This window comes from Armigeres subalbatus, chromosome 1 (genome assembly GCF_024139115.2).
Source record: "Armigeres subalbatus isolate Guangzhou_Male chromosome 1, GZ_Asu_2, whole genome shotgun sequence".
NCBI classification, from domain to species: domain Eukaryota; kingdom Metazoa; phylum Arthropoda; class Insecta; order Diptera; family Culicidae; genus Armigeres; species Armigeres subalbatus.
In genome coordinates this window covers 148,043,157-148,060,454 of record NC_085139.1, presented here as the reverse complement: position 1 = coordinate 148,060,454, position 17,298 = coordinate 148,043,157, and the positions used below count along the sequence as shown (strand labels likewise).

Below are 17,298 nucleotides of genomic sequence, written 5' to 3'. Positions count from 1 at the left end.
TCATTTAGGAAAGGGGAGGGTTTTGTTTAGAAAACGAACAATTATGTGTAACTTTCATCTCCCAGGACCGATTTCAACCAAATTTTGTACACATATTCACTATAAGGAAACAATCATATGAGAGATTTTGGGAAAGGGGGAGGGGTCTGGAGGGAGGGGTATTGTTCAGAAAACGGGTAATTTAGAGTAAATTCTGAACCCCTGCACCGATTTCAACCAAATTTGATACACACATTCTCTACCCTAAAGAAAAGATAACAAATGGGGGTGGGGCGGTCATTGTAAAAAGAGGGAGGGTATGGGGGGGAGGGGTTGTCTTTATAAAACGAGCAATTCAGTGTTACTCCCAACTTCCAGTACCCATATCAACCAAATATTGTACACATATTCACTAAGAGAAGTCGATCACATGGAAGTGTAATTTGGGAAATGGGGGGGGGGTGTGGGGGAAAGGGTATTGTTCAGAAAACCGGCAATTCAGTGTTTCTTTTGAACCCCTGGACCGCTTTCATCCAAATTTGGTACACACATTCTCTATCCTAAGGAGAAAATAACAAAGGGGTGGGATGATCATTGGGAAAAGGGAGGGTAAGGGGAAGGGTTGTCTTTAGAAAAAGAGCAATTCAGTGTAACACCCAACTCCCAGGACCAATTTCAGCCAAATTTGGTGCACACATTTTCTATTCTAAGGAGAAGATAACAAAGAAGGTGGGAGGGTCATTTTGGAAAAGGGAAAGTTATGGGGGGAAGGGGTTGCAATTCAGTGTAACTCCCAGGATAAATTCCAACCAGATTTGGTACACTTATTCTCTATTTTTGGAAGATGTTTATTGAAAAGGTAGGGCCAAACAAAGATATAAAAATATATTGATACAAAGGTTCAATTCTATGAGCGGTAGATCTACCTCTGTGGGTTTCGTGCTACAGCATTGGACATTTTAATTCTATAATTTACTTTTCAGTCCCTAGCAAAGCCGGATACATATAGCTATTAGCTATCTATATATCTCGGATACTTATTCAACGTATGTGACGTATGTGATTTTGTAAACAAAAATTTAAACGTTGATTTCTGCAATCTGATAGCACTCCCACGCAAACTATCGCCACATACAGGTAGGGGGAGGTTTCGGCTACATGTTCGTTGTATTGGTTTGCGTGGGAGTGTCATCATATTTGACAAATCGACGTATGCATCTTTGTTTACAAAATCACATACGTCGTTTTGAATAAGTTGCCGAGATATATAAAACTCAATGTTTGTATGTTTGTGTGTGTGCTCCAGCCTAACTTCTGAACCCATTATTGTATTGTTTAGTTATCGATCAATTCAACCATTTATCGAAATCATGGTTTGCCCAACGTAAAAAGCAATGATTAACGTGTTTCCTTCTGGATGGTGAATGTGATCCCTTCTTTAAAAATAGACGTTTGCTCGGAATAAGGCATCGGTGGATGTTTGTCCTTCTTTAGAAATAGACGTTTGCCCGGAATATGGCGATTATGGATTCGCTCCCTTTTCCAAAATCAGTCAATGTTTTCAAATGAAATCTGCCTTCTTTTGATCAAATGATGAAGTATCGATAAGATAACGCAATTATCCTGTTGACCAATTGGTTTATTCATTTTCCGATTGTGAAAAAAAAAACTGCGAATCAAACTGGCAATTCCGAGCAAGGCCGGGTACATAAAGCTAGTCTATATATATAAAAATCAATCTATGTATGTATGTTCGCTAACTACTTCTGAACCACTTGGCCGAATTCAACCAAATTTGGTACACACGTTCTCTATCCTCAGGGGAAGTTGACAAAGGGGGTGGGAGGGTCATTTAGAAAAGGGGAGGGTTCTGTTTAGAAAACGAACAATGATGCGTAACTTGCAGGTCCTAGGGCCGATTGCAATCAAATGTTGTACACTTATTCAATATAAGGAGACAACCATATGAGAGTGTAATCTTTGAAAGGGGGAGGGTCTGGAGGAGGGGTATGGTTCAGAAAACGGGTAATTCAGAGTAAATTCTGAACCCCTGCACCGATTTCAACCAAATTTGATACAAACATTCTCTACCCTAAACAAAAGATAACAAAGCGGGTGGGGCGGTCATTGTAAAAAAGGAGGGTATGGGGAGGGGTTGTCTTTATAAAACGAGCAATTCAGTGTAACTCCCAACCCCAGTACCCATATCAACCAAATTTTGTACACATATTCACTAAGAGTAGTCGATCATATGGAAGTGTAATTTGCAAAGAGGAGGGGGCTGGGGAGGGGTATTGTTCAGAAAACAAGCAATTCAGTGTATCTTTTGAACCCCTGGACCGATTTCATCCAAATTTGGTACACACATTCTCTATCCTAAGGAGAAAATAACAAAGGGTGGTATGATCATTGGGAAAAAGGGATGGTAAGGGGAAGGGTTGTATTTAGAAAAGAGCAATTCAGTGTAACACCTAACTCCCAGGACCGATTTCAACCAAAATTGGTGTACACATTTTCTATCCCAAGGAGAAGATAACAAAGGAGGTGGGAGGGTCATTGGGGAAAAAGGGAAGTTATGGGGGAAGGGTTGTCTTTAAAAAATGAGCAATTCAGTGTAACTCCCAGGATAAATTACAACCAGATTTGGTACACTTATTCTCTATTTTGGAAGATGTTTATTGAAAAGGTAGAAGGGCCAAACAAATATATAAAAATAGATTGATACAAAGGAACAATTCTATGAGCGGTAGATCTACCTCTGTGGGTTTTGTGCTACAGCATTGGACATTTTAATTGAATAATTTACTTTTCAGTCCCTAGCAAAGCTGAATACATATAGCTATTAGCTATCTATATATCTCGGATACTTATTCAACGTATGTGACGTATGTGATTTTGTAAACAAAATTTAAACGTTGATTTCTGCAATCTGATAGCACTCCCACGCAAACCATCGCCACATACAGGTAGGGGAGGTTTCGGCTACATGTTCGTTGTGTTGGTTTGCGTAGGAGTGCCATCATATTTGACAAATCGACGTATGCATCTTTGTTTACAAAATCACATACGTCCTTTGAATAAGTACCTGAGATATATAAAACTCAATGTTTGTATGTTTGTGTGTATGCTCCAGCCTAACTTCTGAACCCATTATTGTATTGTTTAGTTATCGATCAATTTAACCATTTATCGAAATTATGGTTGCCCAGTGACAAGCAATGATTAATGTGTTTCCTTCTGGATGGTGAATGTGATCCCTTCTTTAAAAATAGACGTTTGCCCGGAATAAGGCATCGGTGGATGTTTTCCTTCTTTAGAAATAAACGTTTGCCCGGAATATGGCGATTATGGGTTTGCTCCCTTCTTCAAAACCAGTCAATGTTTTCAAATGAAATCTGCCTTCTTCTGATCAAATGATGAAGTATCGATAAGAAAACGCAATTATCCTGTTGACCAATTGGTTTATTCATTTTCCGATTGTGAAAAAAAAACTGCGAATCAAACTGGCAATTCCGAGCAAGGCCGGGTACATAAAGCTAGTATTTAATAAAAATTATGTTGTACCGGTCTTCGAAAGGTCAAAGGAGGGAGGAAAATCCCCAAAAAATATTATTTTTGGGCAAAAAATCCGAAGGGGGGAGACATAATTGTTTTTAAATCTTTGTATCGACCTGGGCTACGGAATGGTGAGTTGATATCTGGGAAGCAGCGACAAACATAGCCCTGGCCAATCACAAGTTCCATCCAGCAGACCTGGGAGCCTGCTTAGGATCTGGCGGGGTTTGACAGTGGGCTCTGTTGAACTTCTACAAAAAGCTGCATGCATCCGCAAAGCAGGCCCTTTAATAATGGACAATGTACAACACCGCAATCACACGGAAAAACAAGGTGGCCATTGATTACGGTTTGCTACCCGAGCGATTAATTGTTGGGGACGTTGAAAAGTTTATTCGCGAAAAGCTTAATTTTGAATCTGCTGCCATCTAAAGTGTTCAACTGCACCCCATTCGAAAATGTGCTCTGATCGAAATGAGTACTTTAGAAGTGGCTTATTCTAGTTGTAAATTCAACAAGTGTTTATTCGAGAACCTTGGAGCGGGATCAAATCGCGAAATCGGCGGCCAAACATCAATTCTGCAGGCGACACACCAGTTATCGAATGTGGGGTGACCGAGTACATATACAGATATTCTTACAAATTCTCCTTTCAGTTATTACCTTGTTGTTTGCTGATCTTAAGCACCTTTAGCACTGAATGATTTTGACGTTCGATTTCGGTGTGAGTTACCTTTATATCGTCCACACAGTAGTATTTCATGTTAGGAGATGTTATCCAGGATCGTTGAAGGTTTGTTCCCGAAGCATGACTTATCGGACTGGCCCGCCACACCGTACGAGTCAGTGAACGAGGTACCGCTAGTGACTAACGATGAGCTTATCGCCGTTGAAAGAAAACTTAAGCAAAAGAAGGCACCAGGGCCAGATTGTATTCCTAACCTGGTTCTTAAGCTCACGATTCTTGCCGCTCCAGATATGTTCAGGAGCTGCCTCCAACATTGCCTGGACAAAGGAAACTCCCAGATCGTTGGAAACGGCAGAAGTTGGTGCTATTGCCTAAGCCTGGGAAATCCCTGGGAGAGCCATCGGCATACAGACCAATTTGCCTACTCGATACAACTAGTAAGTTGTTAGAGAGGGTGATCCTGAATAGATTGACGGACTATACGGAGTGTGCTGGTGGCTTATCAACCAATATGGGTTCCGTAAAAGCCGTTCTACCATCTAAGCAATTCGGTCGGTAACGGAAACGGCTAATATAGCGCGTAGTTTGAATAGAAGAGGTATTAGGTACTGCGCATTGATTACACTAGATGTACAAAATACATTTAATAACGCTAGCTGGGCAGCTATAGCTGATTCCCTGCAACGCTTGAGAGTCCCGAATTATCTGTGCAGGATTCTGAAAAGCTATTTTCAGAACAGTCGACACCGACGCTTGTCAGCAGTCGATTGAAACGTCAGCAGGTGTTCCACAGGGATCGATCCTCGGACCTGTTCTGTGGAATATCATGTATGACAGAGTACTACGCTTAAATCTCCCAGCTGGTGTGAAAATAGAAGGCTTTGCGGATAATGTAATGCTAGAGGTCACAGGCGACACTCTCGACAAAGTTGAATTGAAAGCTTCATACGTGATTAGCAGATTCGAAGAATGGCTCATCTCAAGGAGGTTGGCGTTAGCACATCACAAGACTGAGGTTGTTGTGGGCAAGGATAAACGTAGGGACCTTCACAGTTAACTCCGTGAGGTCATTAAAGCATCTGAGCGTGATGATCGACGATAAGCTCAATTTTATGTATGCCAAAGGGCTTCATTGGCAATAAAATCTTTATCGCGAATGATGTCCATCGCATCGGCGGTTCGAAGTTAGGTGCGTAGGCTTATAGCGGGTGTAGCATTCTCTATTATTCGATACGGTGCACCAGCATGGTCCAAAGCCTTAGAGGCTGGGTGCAATATTAAGAAATTAATCAGAGTACACCTGCTGATGTTGTAGCATTCAGTAATTTTGTAAATAAATTAGATTGTAAGTATACAAATCTTTCAATCGCCAATAAACTTAGATATAATGTTCCCTTGACATAGGCAAGCGAGCATTAATCAAGCAGCTAAGCTTTCAAGGTCGAGGCCATTTGTTTCCTGAATAAGGTGGGAAAGGGATAGCAGCGCGACTATCTGGTCAAGTTATCAATCGTGCCGATAAAGCCACGATTGTACACAAAGGGGTCGGGAAATGAAGTACTTCCGGTTGTGTCCGAGTCCCACCTTCCTTAATCTGAGGATTCACATACTCGATCATTTCGTCCGTGATTCTCCAAGGAGTTGGAAGTACGCGTTTGTTGTTAGTGTTTCGTGTGTTACAAGTAGGATAATTTAAAGTGGCGTTAAATATAGTTAATTAATAAATTACCTGTTCGTTCTTTAGTTGCTGTAGGCAAATCAAGTGTGCGTGTTATTCGTGTGCGGTTGTAGTAATTAAAGTGCAACAATCAGATTGGCTTTATATTTCACCCGCAGCGAATTCCGCGCAACCAAGCGCGCTTCATCCCCTACGGCAGTCGCCAACCGGCCAGAAGCGGACGATCCGTAACTATATCGGTCCGAGGAGGCCGGGGGACCTCTAAGTGGACGGAATCCACCAGCCCGTCAAGCTACCGGCAATTCAAGTGACCCCGTCGGCAAACCGCCATCGCGATTCACCAACACGCTTCATTGAGAAGCAATCGCCAAGCGTTGCCCTGGCAGAGGAGCATCGACCTCGCCCAACGGTCATCGACTGTAAGCCCCATCGATACGGTGAGTCTCCCATCTTTTTATGTACGGAGTGCGGCGTCCAAGGAGGGCGCCGCGGAGGAATTTGTTGTCCAGTCGTAGACTCAAGGATGTGCCGCTAAAGCCATCGCGCTGTTTTCCTTTGTCGTGAGCTGCTACCCCGCCGACAAGTAATTAGGTCCGTCATCACGGACCGTGCACATGCGTGCGTGAGCTAATTTGCCACCACCTATCCAGTTAATAGGAGAACATAATAATAAGAGGGCTATCGACTGTTACCGATGACGTCACCGAGCGTCGAAGGTGTCGTCAATTGCTCTTAAAAGTGGACTTGGTAACAGGAGCGCAGAATGTGAAGGAGATGCGCGAAAGTTAGTTGTGACGTCACGTAATAGCGCAGAACGCACAGAGCACACACGAAGAAAATAGAAGCTAGGGAAGAGTAAACCGCACACAGCTAGGGAATAGTATGAACGAACACCAACACAAATAGAAGCATATGCGACTGTCCCCAAATAAATATGTGTCCCAGCGAAACATGTGTCTGTGTGTGTTAGTTGCGTTATTCCATCGTTCCGTTTGTTTATAAACGTTTCTAGTGTTTTTTGGAAATGAAAAATACCATTTAATCATTCAACATCGAGATTTGCATGATATCAACAATATTTCGGCTCACTTTCATCGGTGCAAAGTTAGATTCCTGCAGAATTTGCCGTAAACATTTGCAGAATCGCATTCTTCGTCGATCGCCATCATTATTTGCCAGCCAAAGCCGCCAACACCTCCCACCGCCACGCACCACCCGCCACCCGCCAACCGCCACCCGCCACCCACCCACTGCCACACCACCCGATACATATTCTCGTCATTCTATCGCCAACTCAATCAAAAACCAAACCGCAACAGTTCGTATTTCCGCCGCTGCATCTGATCACATTACAGCAACATCATTTGCCAAGATCGACAAATCGCCAGTACTCGAACTCCTCATAGCAATAAACAACACCTTCCTTCTGTTGTTTTCACTTCGCCATCCGAAAGAAACATCCAAACGCAATAGCCTGTCCTCTTCTCCAAACTGAAGGTGTATTCGTTGGGTGCATCCATCTTCAATCGTATCGGCTTTCATATATGTGAGTATAGAGTGACAACCAATTATACGATTCATCAACATCACCACCACACCGCGTTGTGACGAGGGGCCACTGCATATCTTCGTACCATACAAACAGCGACATCTATCGAGGAGCATTTTGCATTGCAAGGCAGCCAGTTTCTCTATACCATGTCGTCCAGTGTCTGTGAAAGCTGTGCCCATGAGCTGAAGGACACAGTTGTAGTAAAATGCAACGCTTGTTGCGCCTCTATTTTGTGCCAGAGTTGCACAAGAATGTCCGATGAAGTCCTGGCATCTGTAAACGGAAATGAAAATTTGTTCTGGGCCTGCAACGCATGCAAAGATTTGTTTAAGAAGACCCGTTTCCGCAATGCCTTAACATCAACGAATGGTGCCAATGAGTTGGTCATAGATGCGCTGAAAACAGAGATTCGCGACTACGTTTTGGGTGAAATTAAGGATGAAATTCGTCAAAATTTCAAATCCTTATCCGAAAATTTACCGAAAACTCCTATAGGACCACGTCCGTCATTCTTTGGTGGATCAAGTAGGAATAAAAGACAACGTGAATCAGGATACGGAGAAGACGAAACATCCCAACGTCCATCCAAACTACTCTGTGGAACTGGTGATGGTAATCCGGGTTCCAGCGTTGTTGCGGCCATTCAAGCGGATAACAGCCGATTTTGGTTGTATTTGTCGAATATTCATCCGGATGTGAGCGAGGAAACGGTAACAAATATGATTCATTCCAACCTGGGAGTGAATGATGTGACTGTTATCGAGCTGGTTCCCCGAGGAAAAGATGTGCGTTCTCTTTCTTTTTGTCATACAAAGTCGGAATGGAAGTCAACTTGAAATCAAAAGCAATGTGTTTGGACACATGGCCATCTGGTGAGATTCCGGGAGTTTGAAGACATTGGCAGAAAACGTGATTTTTAATGCCAGTGCTGTTGAAGCCGTCTGCAACGATCGAGACTCCGAAGACAGGCAAGTAGATTCGATAAATCCCCTCAAGCATCATGTACGAATCTTCGCGATAGTTGTCCCTTACAATTTTTATCAAAATGTCCGAGGATTAAGAACTAAAACTAAAGATCTCCGTCTGGCACTTTCATCCTGTGACTATGACGTCATCGCACTTACTGAAACTTGGCTCGGATGCGATATATTAAGCTCAGAGCTCTCGTCCGACTATGTGATTCATCGTCTCGATCGAAACCCATCTACTTCTCAACTGCTTCGTGGCGGCGGTGTGTTAATCGGCGTCAAAAAGCATTTACGTTGTAAGTTGGTCTCGCTGAATAACGCTTGCAGTTTAGAGCAGGTTGTTGTATCTGTATCGTTGCCAATGCAGTCCGTTTATATTTGCTGCATTTACATAAGACCGAATTCAGACCCCTCTGTGTACTTAGATCATGCATCGTGCGTACAACAGTTGTGTGAAATCGCCAACACTACTGACACCGTAATTACGCTGGGAGATTACAATCTACCTAGACTGTCTTGGGAATACGATGCTGACATGAATTCTTACATCCCTGTAAATGCCTCCTCTGAGCAGGAAATTACATTGACGCAGTCCATTCTCGCCTGCGGACTACAGCAGGTTCAGGATGTTCGAAATGTGAATGATAGATTACTTGACCTGGCTTTCGTTAGTGATACTAACAGAATAGAACTTTTTGAATCGCCCTGTGGACTTTTAAAAATTGACGCTCATCATAAGCCTTTTATTGTAAAATTGGACTTCATCAGTAAGACCGACGACATAGAACATGACCGCTTTTACTACGATTTCAACCAGTGTGACGAGGACTCAATTCAAACTCATCTTGCATCGATTGATTGGGCATCTCTCTTGGCAGATTGCGACGTCGATGATGCTGTTTTACGATTTTATGGTATAATTTATGAAACGATTCATGAGTACATACCTCTTAGACGGAAACGCTCTATAGTACACTACAGTCAACCCTGGTGGACTCCTGAACTTCGGAATTTTCGAAATAGATTACGAAAAGCTAGGAAACGGTTTTTCAAAACGCGCAATGAACAAAATAGGCAGTTACTTCATGATACGGAAGTGCACTACTCTACCAAGTTAAGTTCTGTTTTCCACGATTATATATTGCACCAAGAGTCAAATATAAAACGCGATCCGTCAATGTTCTGGAGCTACGTTAAGAAGCTAAGACGCAACGGCGGCGTTCCGAGCAATGTTTCGTATAAAGGAACTAGTGCTGATTCCACAGAGTATGCTGCTGAATTGTTTGCTGAGTTTTTCAGAAATGTTTTCTCAGACTCTCGTCCTACTCACACCCCGGATGAGCACCGTGACTGGATAAGCGGTATAGCTCATTACAACGTACATCTACCGCATCTAAATGTATCGTTAGAAGATGTGAAGAAAGTTCTTTCATCTGTAGACGGTTCCAAAGGTCCTGGTCCAGACAGTTTGCCGCCATCTTTCATTAAACAATTTGCAACGTCCCTCGCTGCGCCGGTAACGATGATCTTCAATCGCTCGCTGGATAGTGGTATTTTCCCAACTGCATGGAAGACCGCCTCCATTACTCCTATTCACAAATCCGGTAATACTCACAATGTAGAGAACTATCGTGGGATTTCTATCCTCAGTTGCCTCCGAAAACGTTCGAAAAGATGGTTTACGAAGTCGTGTACCAAGCGGTTCGCCCTATAATCTCCGAATATCAACACGGATTTGTCCGGAAACGATCGACAACGACTAACCTGATGGTTTTTGCCAACACAGTAATCAACTCCATAGAGAGAAAACGACAAGTTGATGCCATATACGTGGACTTCAGTAAAGCTTTCGATAAGGTTCCACATTCTTTTGCTATCGATAAGATGAGGCACATGGGAATTCCTGACTGGGCAACGACTTGGTTCCAGTCCTATTTGACAGACCGCTCTGCATATGTTCACATCAACGGAGTTAATTCAGCGAATTTTGGCATTCCGTCAGGCGTCCCCAAGGAAGTCACATAGGACCGTTAATTTTTATTCTGTTTGTTAATGACCTGTGCAATAGTCTTCGCTCCTCTAAGCTTTTATTCGCTGACGATCTAAAGATATATCGTGAAATCGAGACTAGGTTGGATTGCTGCGTTCTCCAAAATGACATTGATACACTTCTACGATGGTCCTCTTTAAATGGTATGGAAGTCAATGTCGCTAAATGCAGTTCCATAACATTCAGCCGTTTGCGAGAGCCATTGCTGACTGATTACTTTATTGGAAACAGCCGTTTACTACGAGTTTCATCGATTAAAGACTTGGGAGTCATTATTGACTCTAAAGTCAGATTTAACGACCACATCAACATGATCACAGCCAAATCGTTTGCCATGCTGGGATTTTTGAAAAGAAACACGAATGCATTCCAGGACATATATGCGCTAAAAGCGTTGTATTGTGCTCTCGTCCGCAGTCTGCTAGAATATGCAGTTGTTGTATGGGCACCCTTTCATGCAACATTGACTAACAGAATCGAAATCTCCGGGTACTACCTTTGAACAATACGGCTAGCTTGCCCCCCCCCCTACAAAGATCGGTGTATGGTAATAAATCTGCAATCGCTAGCTGCCAGAAGAAAACTCCTTCAAAGACTCTTCGTGTTCGGAATTCTCGCTGGAGATGTAGACTGTGGCTTTCTCCTAGCTAAAGTACACATCAACGTGCCTCGAAGACAACTACGGCATTACATACTTCTTGCCGAGTCTACTCACCGTACAAACTATGGATACAATGAGCCATGGAGCATGTGCTGCCGCACGTTTAATGAAGTAAGTCACGTGTTTGATTTTAATATTAGTAAAGAGGCCTATAAGTCAAGAATACAAAACCTAGTATAGCTAAGAAACATCTGTACAACTTTACGTTGAAGATTGAAATAAATAAATCCTATTAGAAGTACGGAAATAAATGTTAATTAATGTTTTCCATGTCGCTTAATAAACAGTCTTTCCCTAGCAAATTTGTTCATTAATCGTATTTTTCGTCACAACGCGTCATCATAGTTGCGAGTCCCGTCCTCTGTGTTTCTTTGCGAGTTTGACTGGGTATGTTGTATGCTTCCAATTCGTTGTAGAAGAGCAGGCGAGCGGAGAGAGTCTGCCGATGATGATAGGCGCACTCACGCTTAGAGTGTATTAGGTGTGGTGGGCTCTCACCGGCTCTCTGAGTGGCTTCGTGGCTGTAAAGCATGCTGCGATAATTAGGGTGATACCGTTTGGCAAGAATTAGCTCGTAGCCAGTTGGAACGATCCGTAAATTCTATCTGGGAAATAAATGGACTCGCCCTTTGGGAGTCTCATCCGGGCAAATTAACTTGGGCCGTGGTCTCCTTAATGGACTGGCGCTTAAGCCACGTGCTTTTAAGGACGGATCGCTCCTTGCCGGCTACAATGTGTCTGCGGGTTGTAAGCGCATGCATGCAGGGAATGATGCAGATAGACATACTTCTGGAGGAAGATGTGGAGTGCTTCAAAGACAGGGACTCGGTGCAAGTGCGAAGTGTCAAGAGAGCAGCTTCGTTGCTCAAATGGCAAAGAGCATGGGACACTGCAGCCAAAGGTCGTTGGACCCATAGACTGATTCCGGAGGTATCCAATTGGATTAGTAGGAAGTACGGTCAGGTTAACTTCCACCTATCACAGGTGTTGTCTGAACATGGCTGCTTTAAAAAGTTCCTGCATAGGTTCGGGTTCGCAGATTCTGTGGAGTGCCCGGAATGTGTAGGTGAGGTAGAATCGGCAGAGCATGTGATGTTTGCATGCCCGCGATTCGATGTTGAACGCCATGCCATGCTGCTTGTCAGTGGGTCGGGTGATCCCATCCCCACACTACCTGAGTTAACCTCCTCAGGTGTCTGTTTGCAGATTTCTGTTTACCCTTGCTCAAGAAAAAAAAGACACAGTGGTCTTTCAGTTCTTGACTTGAAAATTTTCTCGCATTGTCGAAGGTCAAAATGTATGGTAAACCCATCCGTGTAAAACTTCCGTTCAAAAACTTGACTACTTCACTAGGTGTCGTGTGTTTCATCGGCTCAGTCAATCAGCATGAATAGTTAGGTTCCGTCTGGAAGTGGGCCCAGAAAGTCTCCTGCGAGGTGAATCCACGGCGCGCTCGGTAGATCCCTGATGCGTAACGGCTCAGGTTTTTCGAAGGTGGCTACCAGTTGACAATTGAAACATTCTCAGATTTTCTTGGCTGCGGCGTCGATTCATGGCCACCAAACTACTACTCTCAGCCTTCTCTTCATTTTTTCGCGGCCCGGGTGACCGATATGTGCCATGTAATACATCTTCTCGAAGGTCTTTTGGAACGACGATTTTGTTTTTCCGTAATAGAATTTCGCTGGCGACGCACAGCTCCCTCTTAAACGGCACGTACTTCTTGATGTCCTCATCCCATATTCGAATGTGGAGAGCAGTTTTAACCATCTGGAGCTCTTCGTCTTCTTGCGAGCGTTAAATGATTTCGCTCATCGTAACTCCAGCTGGTTTGTTGACTTCCACGATTGCGCAAAGATCTGCGTCTGCACTCCGGTCGAAAGATTTGGTGTCAATTGCTTCCGAGATCAGCTATATTGATCTTACCAGGAAGATACTTGATTTCGTACCGATAGGCTTGCATCCTTAGTATCCACTGCTCCTGTCGCTGATTCGGAACAGATGTTTAACTAAAGATCTTGACCAACGGCTTGTGATCCGTTAGTATAGTGAAGCGTAGTCCAGTAAGGTACATTCTAAACCGTTCTGTAGTCCAAGCAATTGCTAAGGCTTCTTTGTCCAGCGTCGAGTACTTCTTCTCTGTTTTAGTCAAGCTTTTGCTGCAAGAGGGAGGCCCAGGAAATTTTCAATTGCGCTGGTTCGATGATGTCTTGTTTGAGCAGGTATTGGCAGGCGTCGAGGTGGTTGCTGAACTCGAATCACTTTCTTGTCAATTTTGACCTCGATTTGCTTTTTCTATTTTTTCAATAGGTGGTTCGTTTTACTTCATCATGTTGAGTACCTCCGTCTCGATTTTCAAGATCCATGGACGTCTGCTTGCATAGTAGATTGGCACCTCTTTCATTATTGACTACATACATTTCGTGGTGGACAGCTTTAGAACGCGTGCTGATGTCCGTTTTGACGATTTTATGCACTTTCAGCTTGCCCTTCCCGTAGACTAGTAGACATTTAAGGCTTTTATAGGTGCAGCTGACCTTGCATCATTGCCGCTTCAGATTACGCCAAATATCCCGACTGATGGCGTTTACATGAGCGCTCAAATCAACAATCCAATCTAGTTTGACGCCACCGACATAACAAGTCACCCGGTCGTGTTCACTGTTAGTGGCACGGATCTGCATCACGTCACTGTCGCTGTCACTGTTCGTCGCTTCGTCACCGGTGCAAACTTGTAGCACCCGATTCTTTTTCTTGGACATACACTGTTTGCCGTCTGACTTTGTTTTGCATATCTTCCGGAAGTGCTCAACGAGTTTGCATTTATCGCAAATATTGTTCCAGGTTGGACAACCTCTGTCATTTGCAAAATGTCCGGTGTTACCACATCGGAAGCACACATCCTTTCTCACTTCTTTCTTCTTCTCGCGGCTCGCTAGGTAGACTTGAGGTTCCTCGACGGTCATCGATTTTTTTTTCATTTCTTCCTTGTTTCAACGTACGGTACCAAGTATACGCGCCTTTTCTACAATCGCTGGCACTGTTAAAAGCTTCTTCTTCAAGATGGTTTCATGGAGTTCATCCAAACGACAGTTATCGAACACTTACTCTGTGATTCGCATATCGAGAGCTTCTCCATAATCACAGAGTCGTTCCTGCTCACGCACCCGCACGCCGCACGACAAACTTCTCCACTGATTTATCTTCTTTCTACTTCATACTTATGAACACGTACCTGTCATATGGAATGCTCGCTAGAGGATGGAAGTATGCGTCAAGCAGTCGGACGGCTTCTTTGTACACGTCAGTACCAAGAGGGGGCGCTGCGTCGTGGCCTTCAATTTCATAAAAGATGTCTTGAACTTCAGGCCTGGCGAAGTGGAGCAGGTACGACTTTTTCCGTGAGACAAGGGCAATACAATTTACGTCCAAGTATAACTCCAGTGATCCACTTTCGTCAGCGGGTTCCGATCGACTACATGTCGGAATTATCGAATTGCGGTAATGGCGTTTTGCTTTTTTTAGCGTGTTAACTTTTCACTTCTCCAGCACTTCACTTCGCAACGGAAGCTCGGTAGAACTTTCGAGGTTATGTGCGTTTTCCTTCTGGCTGGTTTTCGCTCAACGGCTCAATCCTCTCCGGATGGTTTCTTCGCGGAAATAACTTTTAGTAAAGAGCCCCGCACATTGGATACGTTTGCGTTGCGTTTGACACATTTCCAATGGGAAAACTGTCAAACGCAACGCAAACGTATCGTATGTGCGGGGCTCTTAAACAGCAGCGTCGAATCAGTAGATGGATTCCGGTTAGTTATCGCATCTGTTGTGTTAACTAATGGTAAGTTCTTCAACTACAGCTCAATCGATGCATATGCATCAACCAAAGGCAAGTCCGATGATGCAAAGGGCGAGTTCTATGAGCATCTAGACAAGACCTACGGAGAATGCCCAAAACACAACGTGAAATTTATCATCGGTGACGCCAACGTCAACGCACAGGTCGGAAGGGAAGGGTTCTGTCATCCGGTTGTTGGAAAGGAGCACTTATATTGCACGCAATAATATTCGAAAGCACATGTTTTAGTGGACGGTCGGCATTTCTCAGGTGTCGTAGATGTGAGTTCCTTCCAAGGCCCAAATATCGATTCTGACACTGTCTGGTGGTATGTAAGAATCCCGCAAGGCTGTCCAGCATCACTGGTTCTAGGCATGAGAGTCATCATCATCATGCGACTGAACATACAGTAACTATCGGGTGAGAGCGTTGCGGAGCGGTTCGCTCATAAGCTCGAAGTAAAAATCGGAGAACACCCGACTGGAGAAAATTCGAACGCATCGTGCCAACAAGTCCACGAGGCGGTTAATTTAGCTGAGAAAAAACTCCACCGGCGTACGACGAAAAGGTACTTTTGGAGGCAGAGGGCAGCTTTGTCAGAAACGACGGACGGAAATTCTACATTAAAAGGACACCGGTGCCAGTCATGATCAATGACAGCTCCGGAAAACTGTTGACCGACTGAGCAGGGTTGGCTGATATGCGGAAGGAGCACTGAGTTATTGTCGAATGGACAATCAGACGGAGAGGGCACAAACAGAATTAGGATTGAAGATGATGTACAATCAGTGGAGTCACCAACGCTAGTCGGAGTGAGAAAAACTGTTCCAGAGCTAATAAACGGTAACGCCACTGGGGAAGGCGGAATCCCGACCGAGCTTCTAAAAGTTTGGAGTGACTGGCTGAACAAAAAAAAAACCCAAGTGATTGCAATGATTTGGGAGGAAGAAGGAATGACATCGGCTTCATTGTGCTAATTATCGAGGTATAACACTCCTCAATACTGCCTACAAGGTAATCTCGCAAATTCTGTTTAGCAGACTGCATCCGTTTTTAGAGATCTTTGTCGGCGAATATCAAAACGGTTTTCGAGAAGGACGATCAACAAATGTTTACTCTGCGACAATTCTTCATAAATTTCGGGAACACAACTTTCGGACTCATCATCTGTTTGTGGATTTTAAGACAGCGTATGACTCTGTGAATCGAGACGAACTGTGGCATATAATATTAGAACGTAGCTTTCCGGCAAAGCTTATTAGGCTGAATCATGTGACGCTGGACGCTTCAAATCGAGCGTCGGATGACATCGACATCATTAGCGTAGATCGCAGAGCAGTGGAGAAGGCTTTTGTGACATTTAAACGGGAGACTGAAGGAATAGGACTGAATCATGGCCAGTGTTGGTAAAAACTCGAATTCTCAAATCTCATCCACGATTCAAATCAAGCCCGACTCATGGCTCAGGGATTCGTTCATTATTCGACTCGAAACCAAATAAACCGACTTAATGCAATGAGCTGTATTAACAAGTCTGACATTCTCTGATCGGTTTGAATGCGAGAATTGATATAAAATGCTTTATACAAATAATGTCATACAGAATTGTTTTGGGTGTATGCCTTCCATCTGACTATATTAGTCGGAACATATCCTCGATCTACTATATCTATGTGAAAAAAATACATCGTATAGCCCTTTCTATTTCACAATTCCAAATTATGCCAAATGACTCACTATTTAATTGTAGTTAAAAATTATGTAAAATATCCGTTCGGGAGCATCCAATCCAATCCGGGCGTCATACAAAAAGTGCGACATAGGGGGAGGGGGTAGGGTTTAATTGTAAATAAGCTTAATGAACACGACGCTGTGAGGCGGCATTTTCCCAGTGGGGGATGTAATGCCTATAAGAAGCAGAGAAGAAGATTGTTGAAAATTATTTTTAAAAAACCAAATATTGGGTCGGCGAAAGCCATTTCTCGACGGGTAGGGTAAATGATATATTTTGGACATGTACATATTTTGGACAAGCCTGAGCTTCTTCGATCAATTTTAGATAATGTGTAGGAAAATTTTTATCGAAAGTATGATCATTGCATACATTTACCTCAACTCTAGCGGCTCCTGATGAGAATTCACAAATCAACTATTATTTATCTTTAAAATGATCTAAAATGTAAAGCTTTCTACCAAAGTGCCTGCTGGACGCCAGTATGCAGGAGAACATGCATTATAGGACTCTTCGTAACATGCACCTGAAACACGTTTAAATTGGTTCAAACGGCAATCTTGAGGTCCAGCGGCCAAAGTTTAATTGTAATTGAGATAC

The 17,298-nt window shown here is 43.5% G+C and overlaps 1 protein-coding gene across 1 annotated transcript in view; it reads right to left on the bottom strand.

The window, feature by feature from the left end:
- The window catches only part of LOC134205228 (uncharacterized), a 157,223-nt gene that overhangs the window by 14,824 nt on the left and 125,101 nt on the right, over positions 1 to 17,298 (bottom strand). The gene's annotated exons all lie outside the window — the stretch shown is intronic.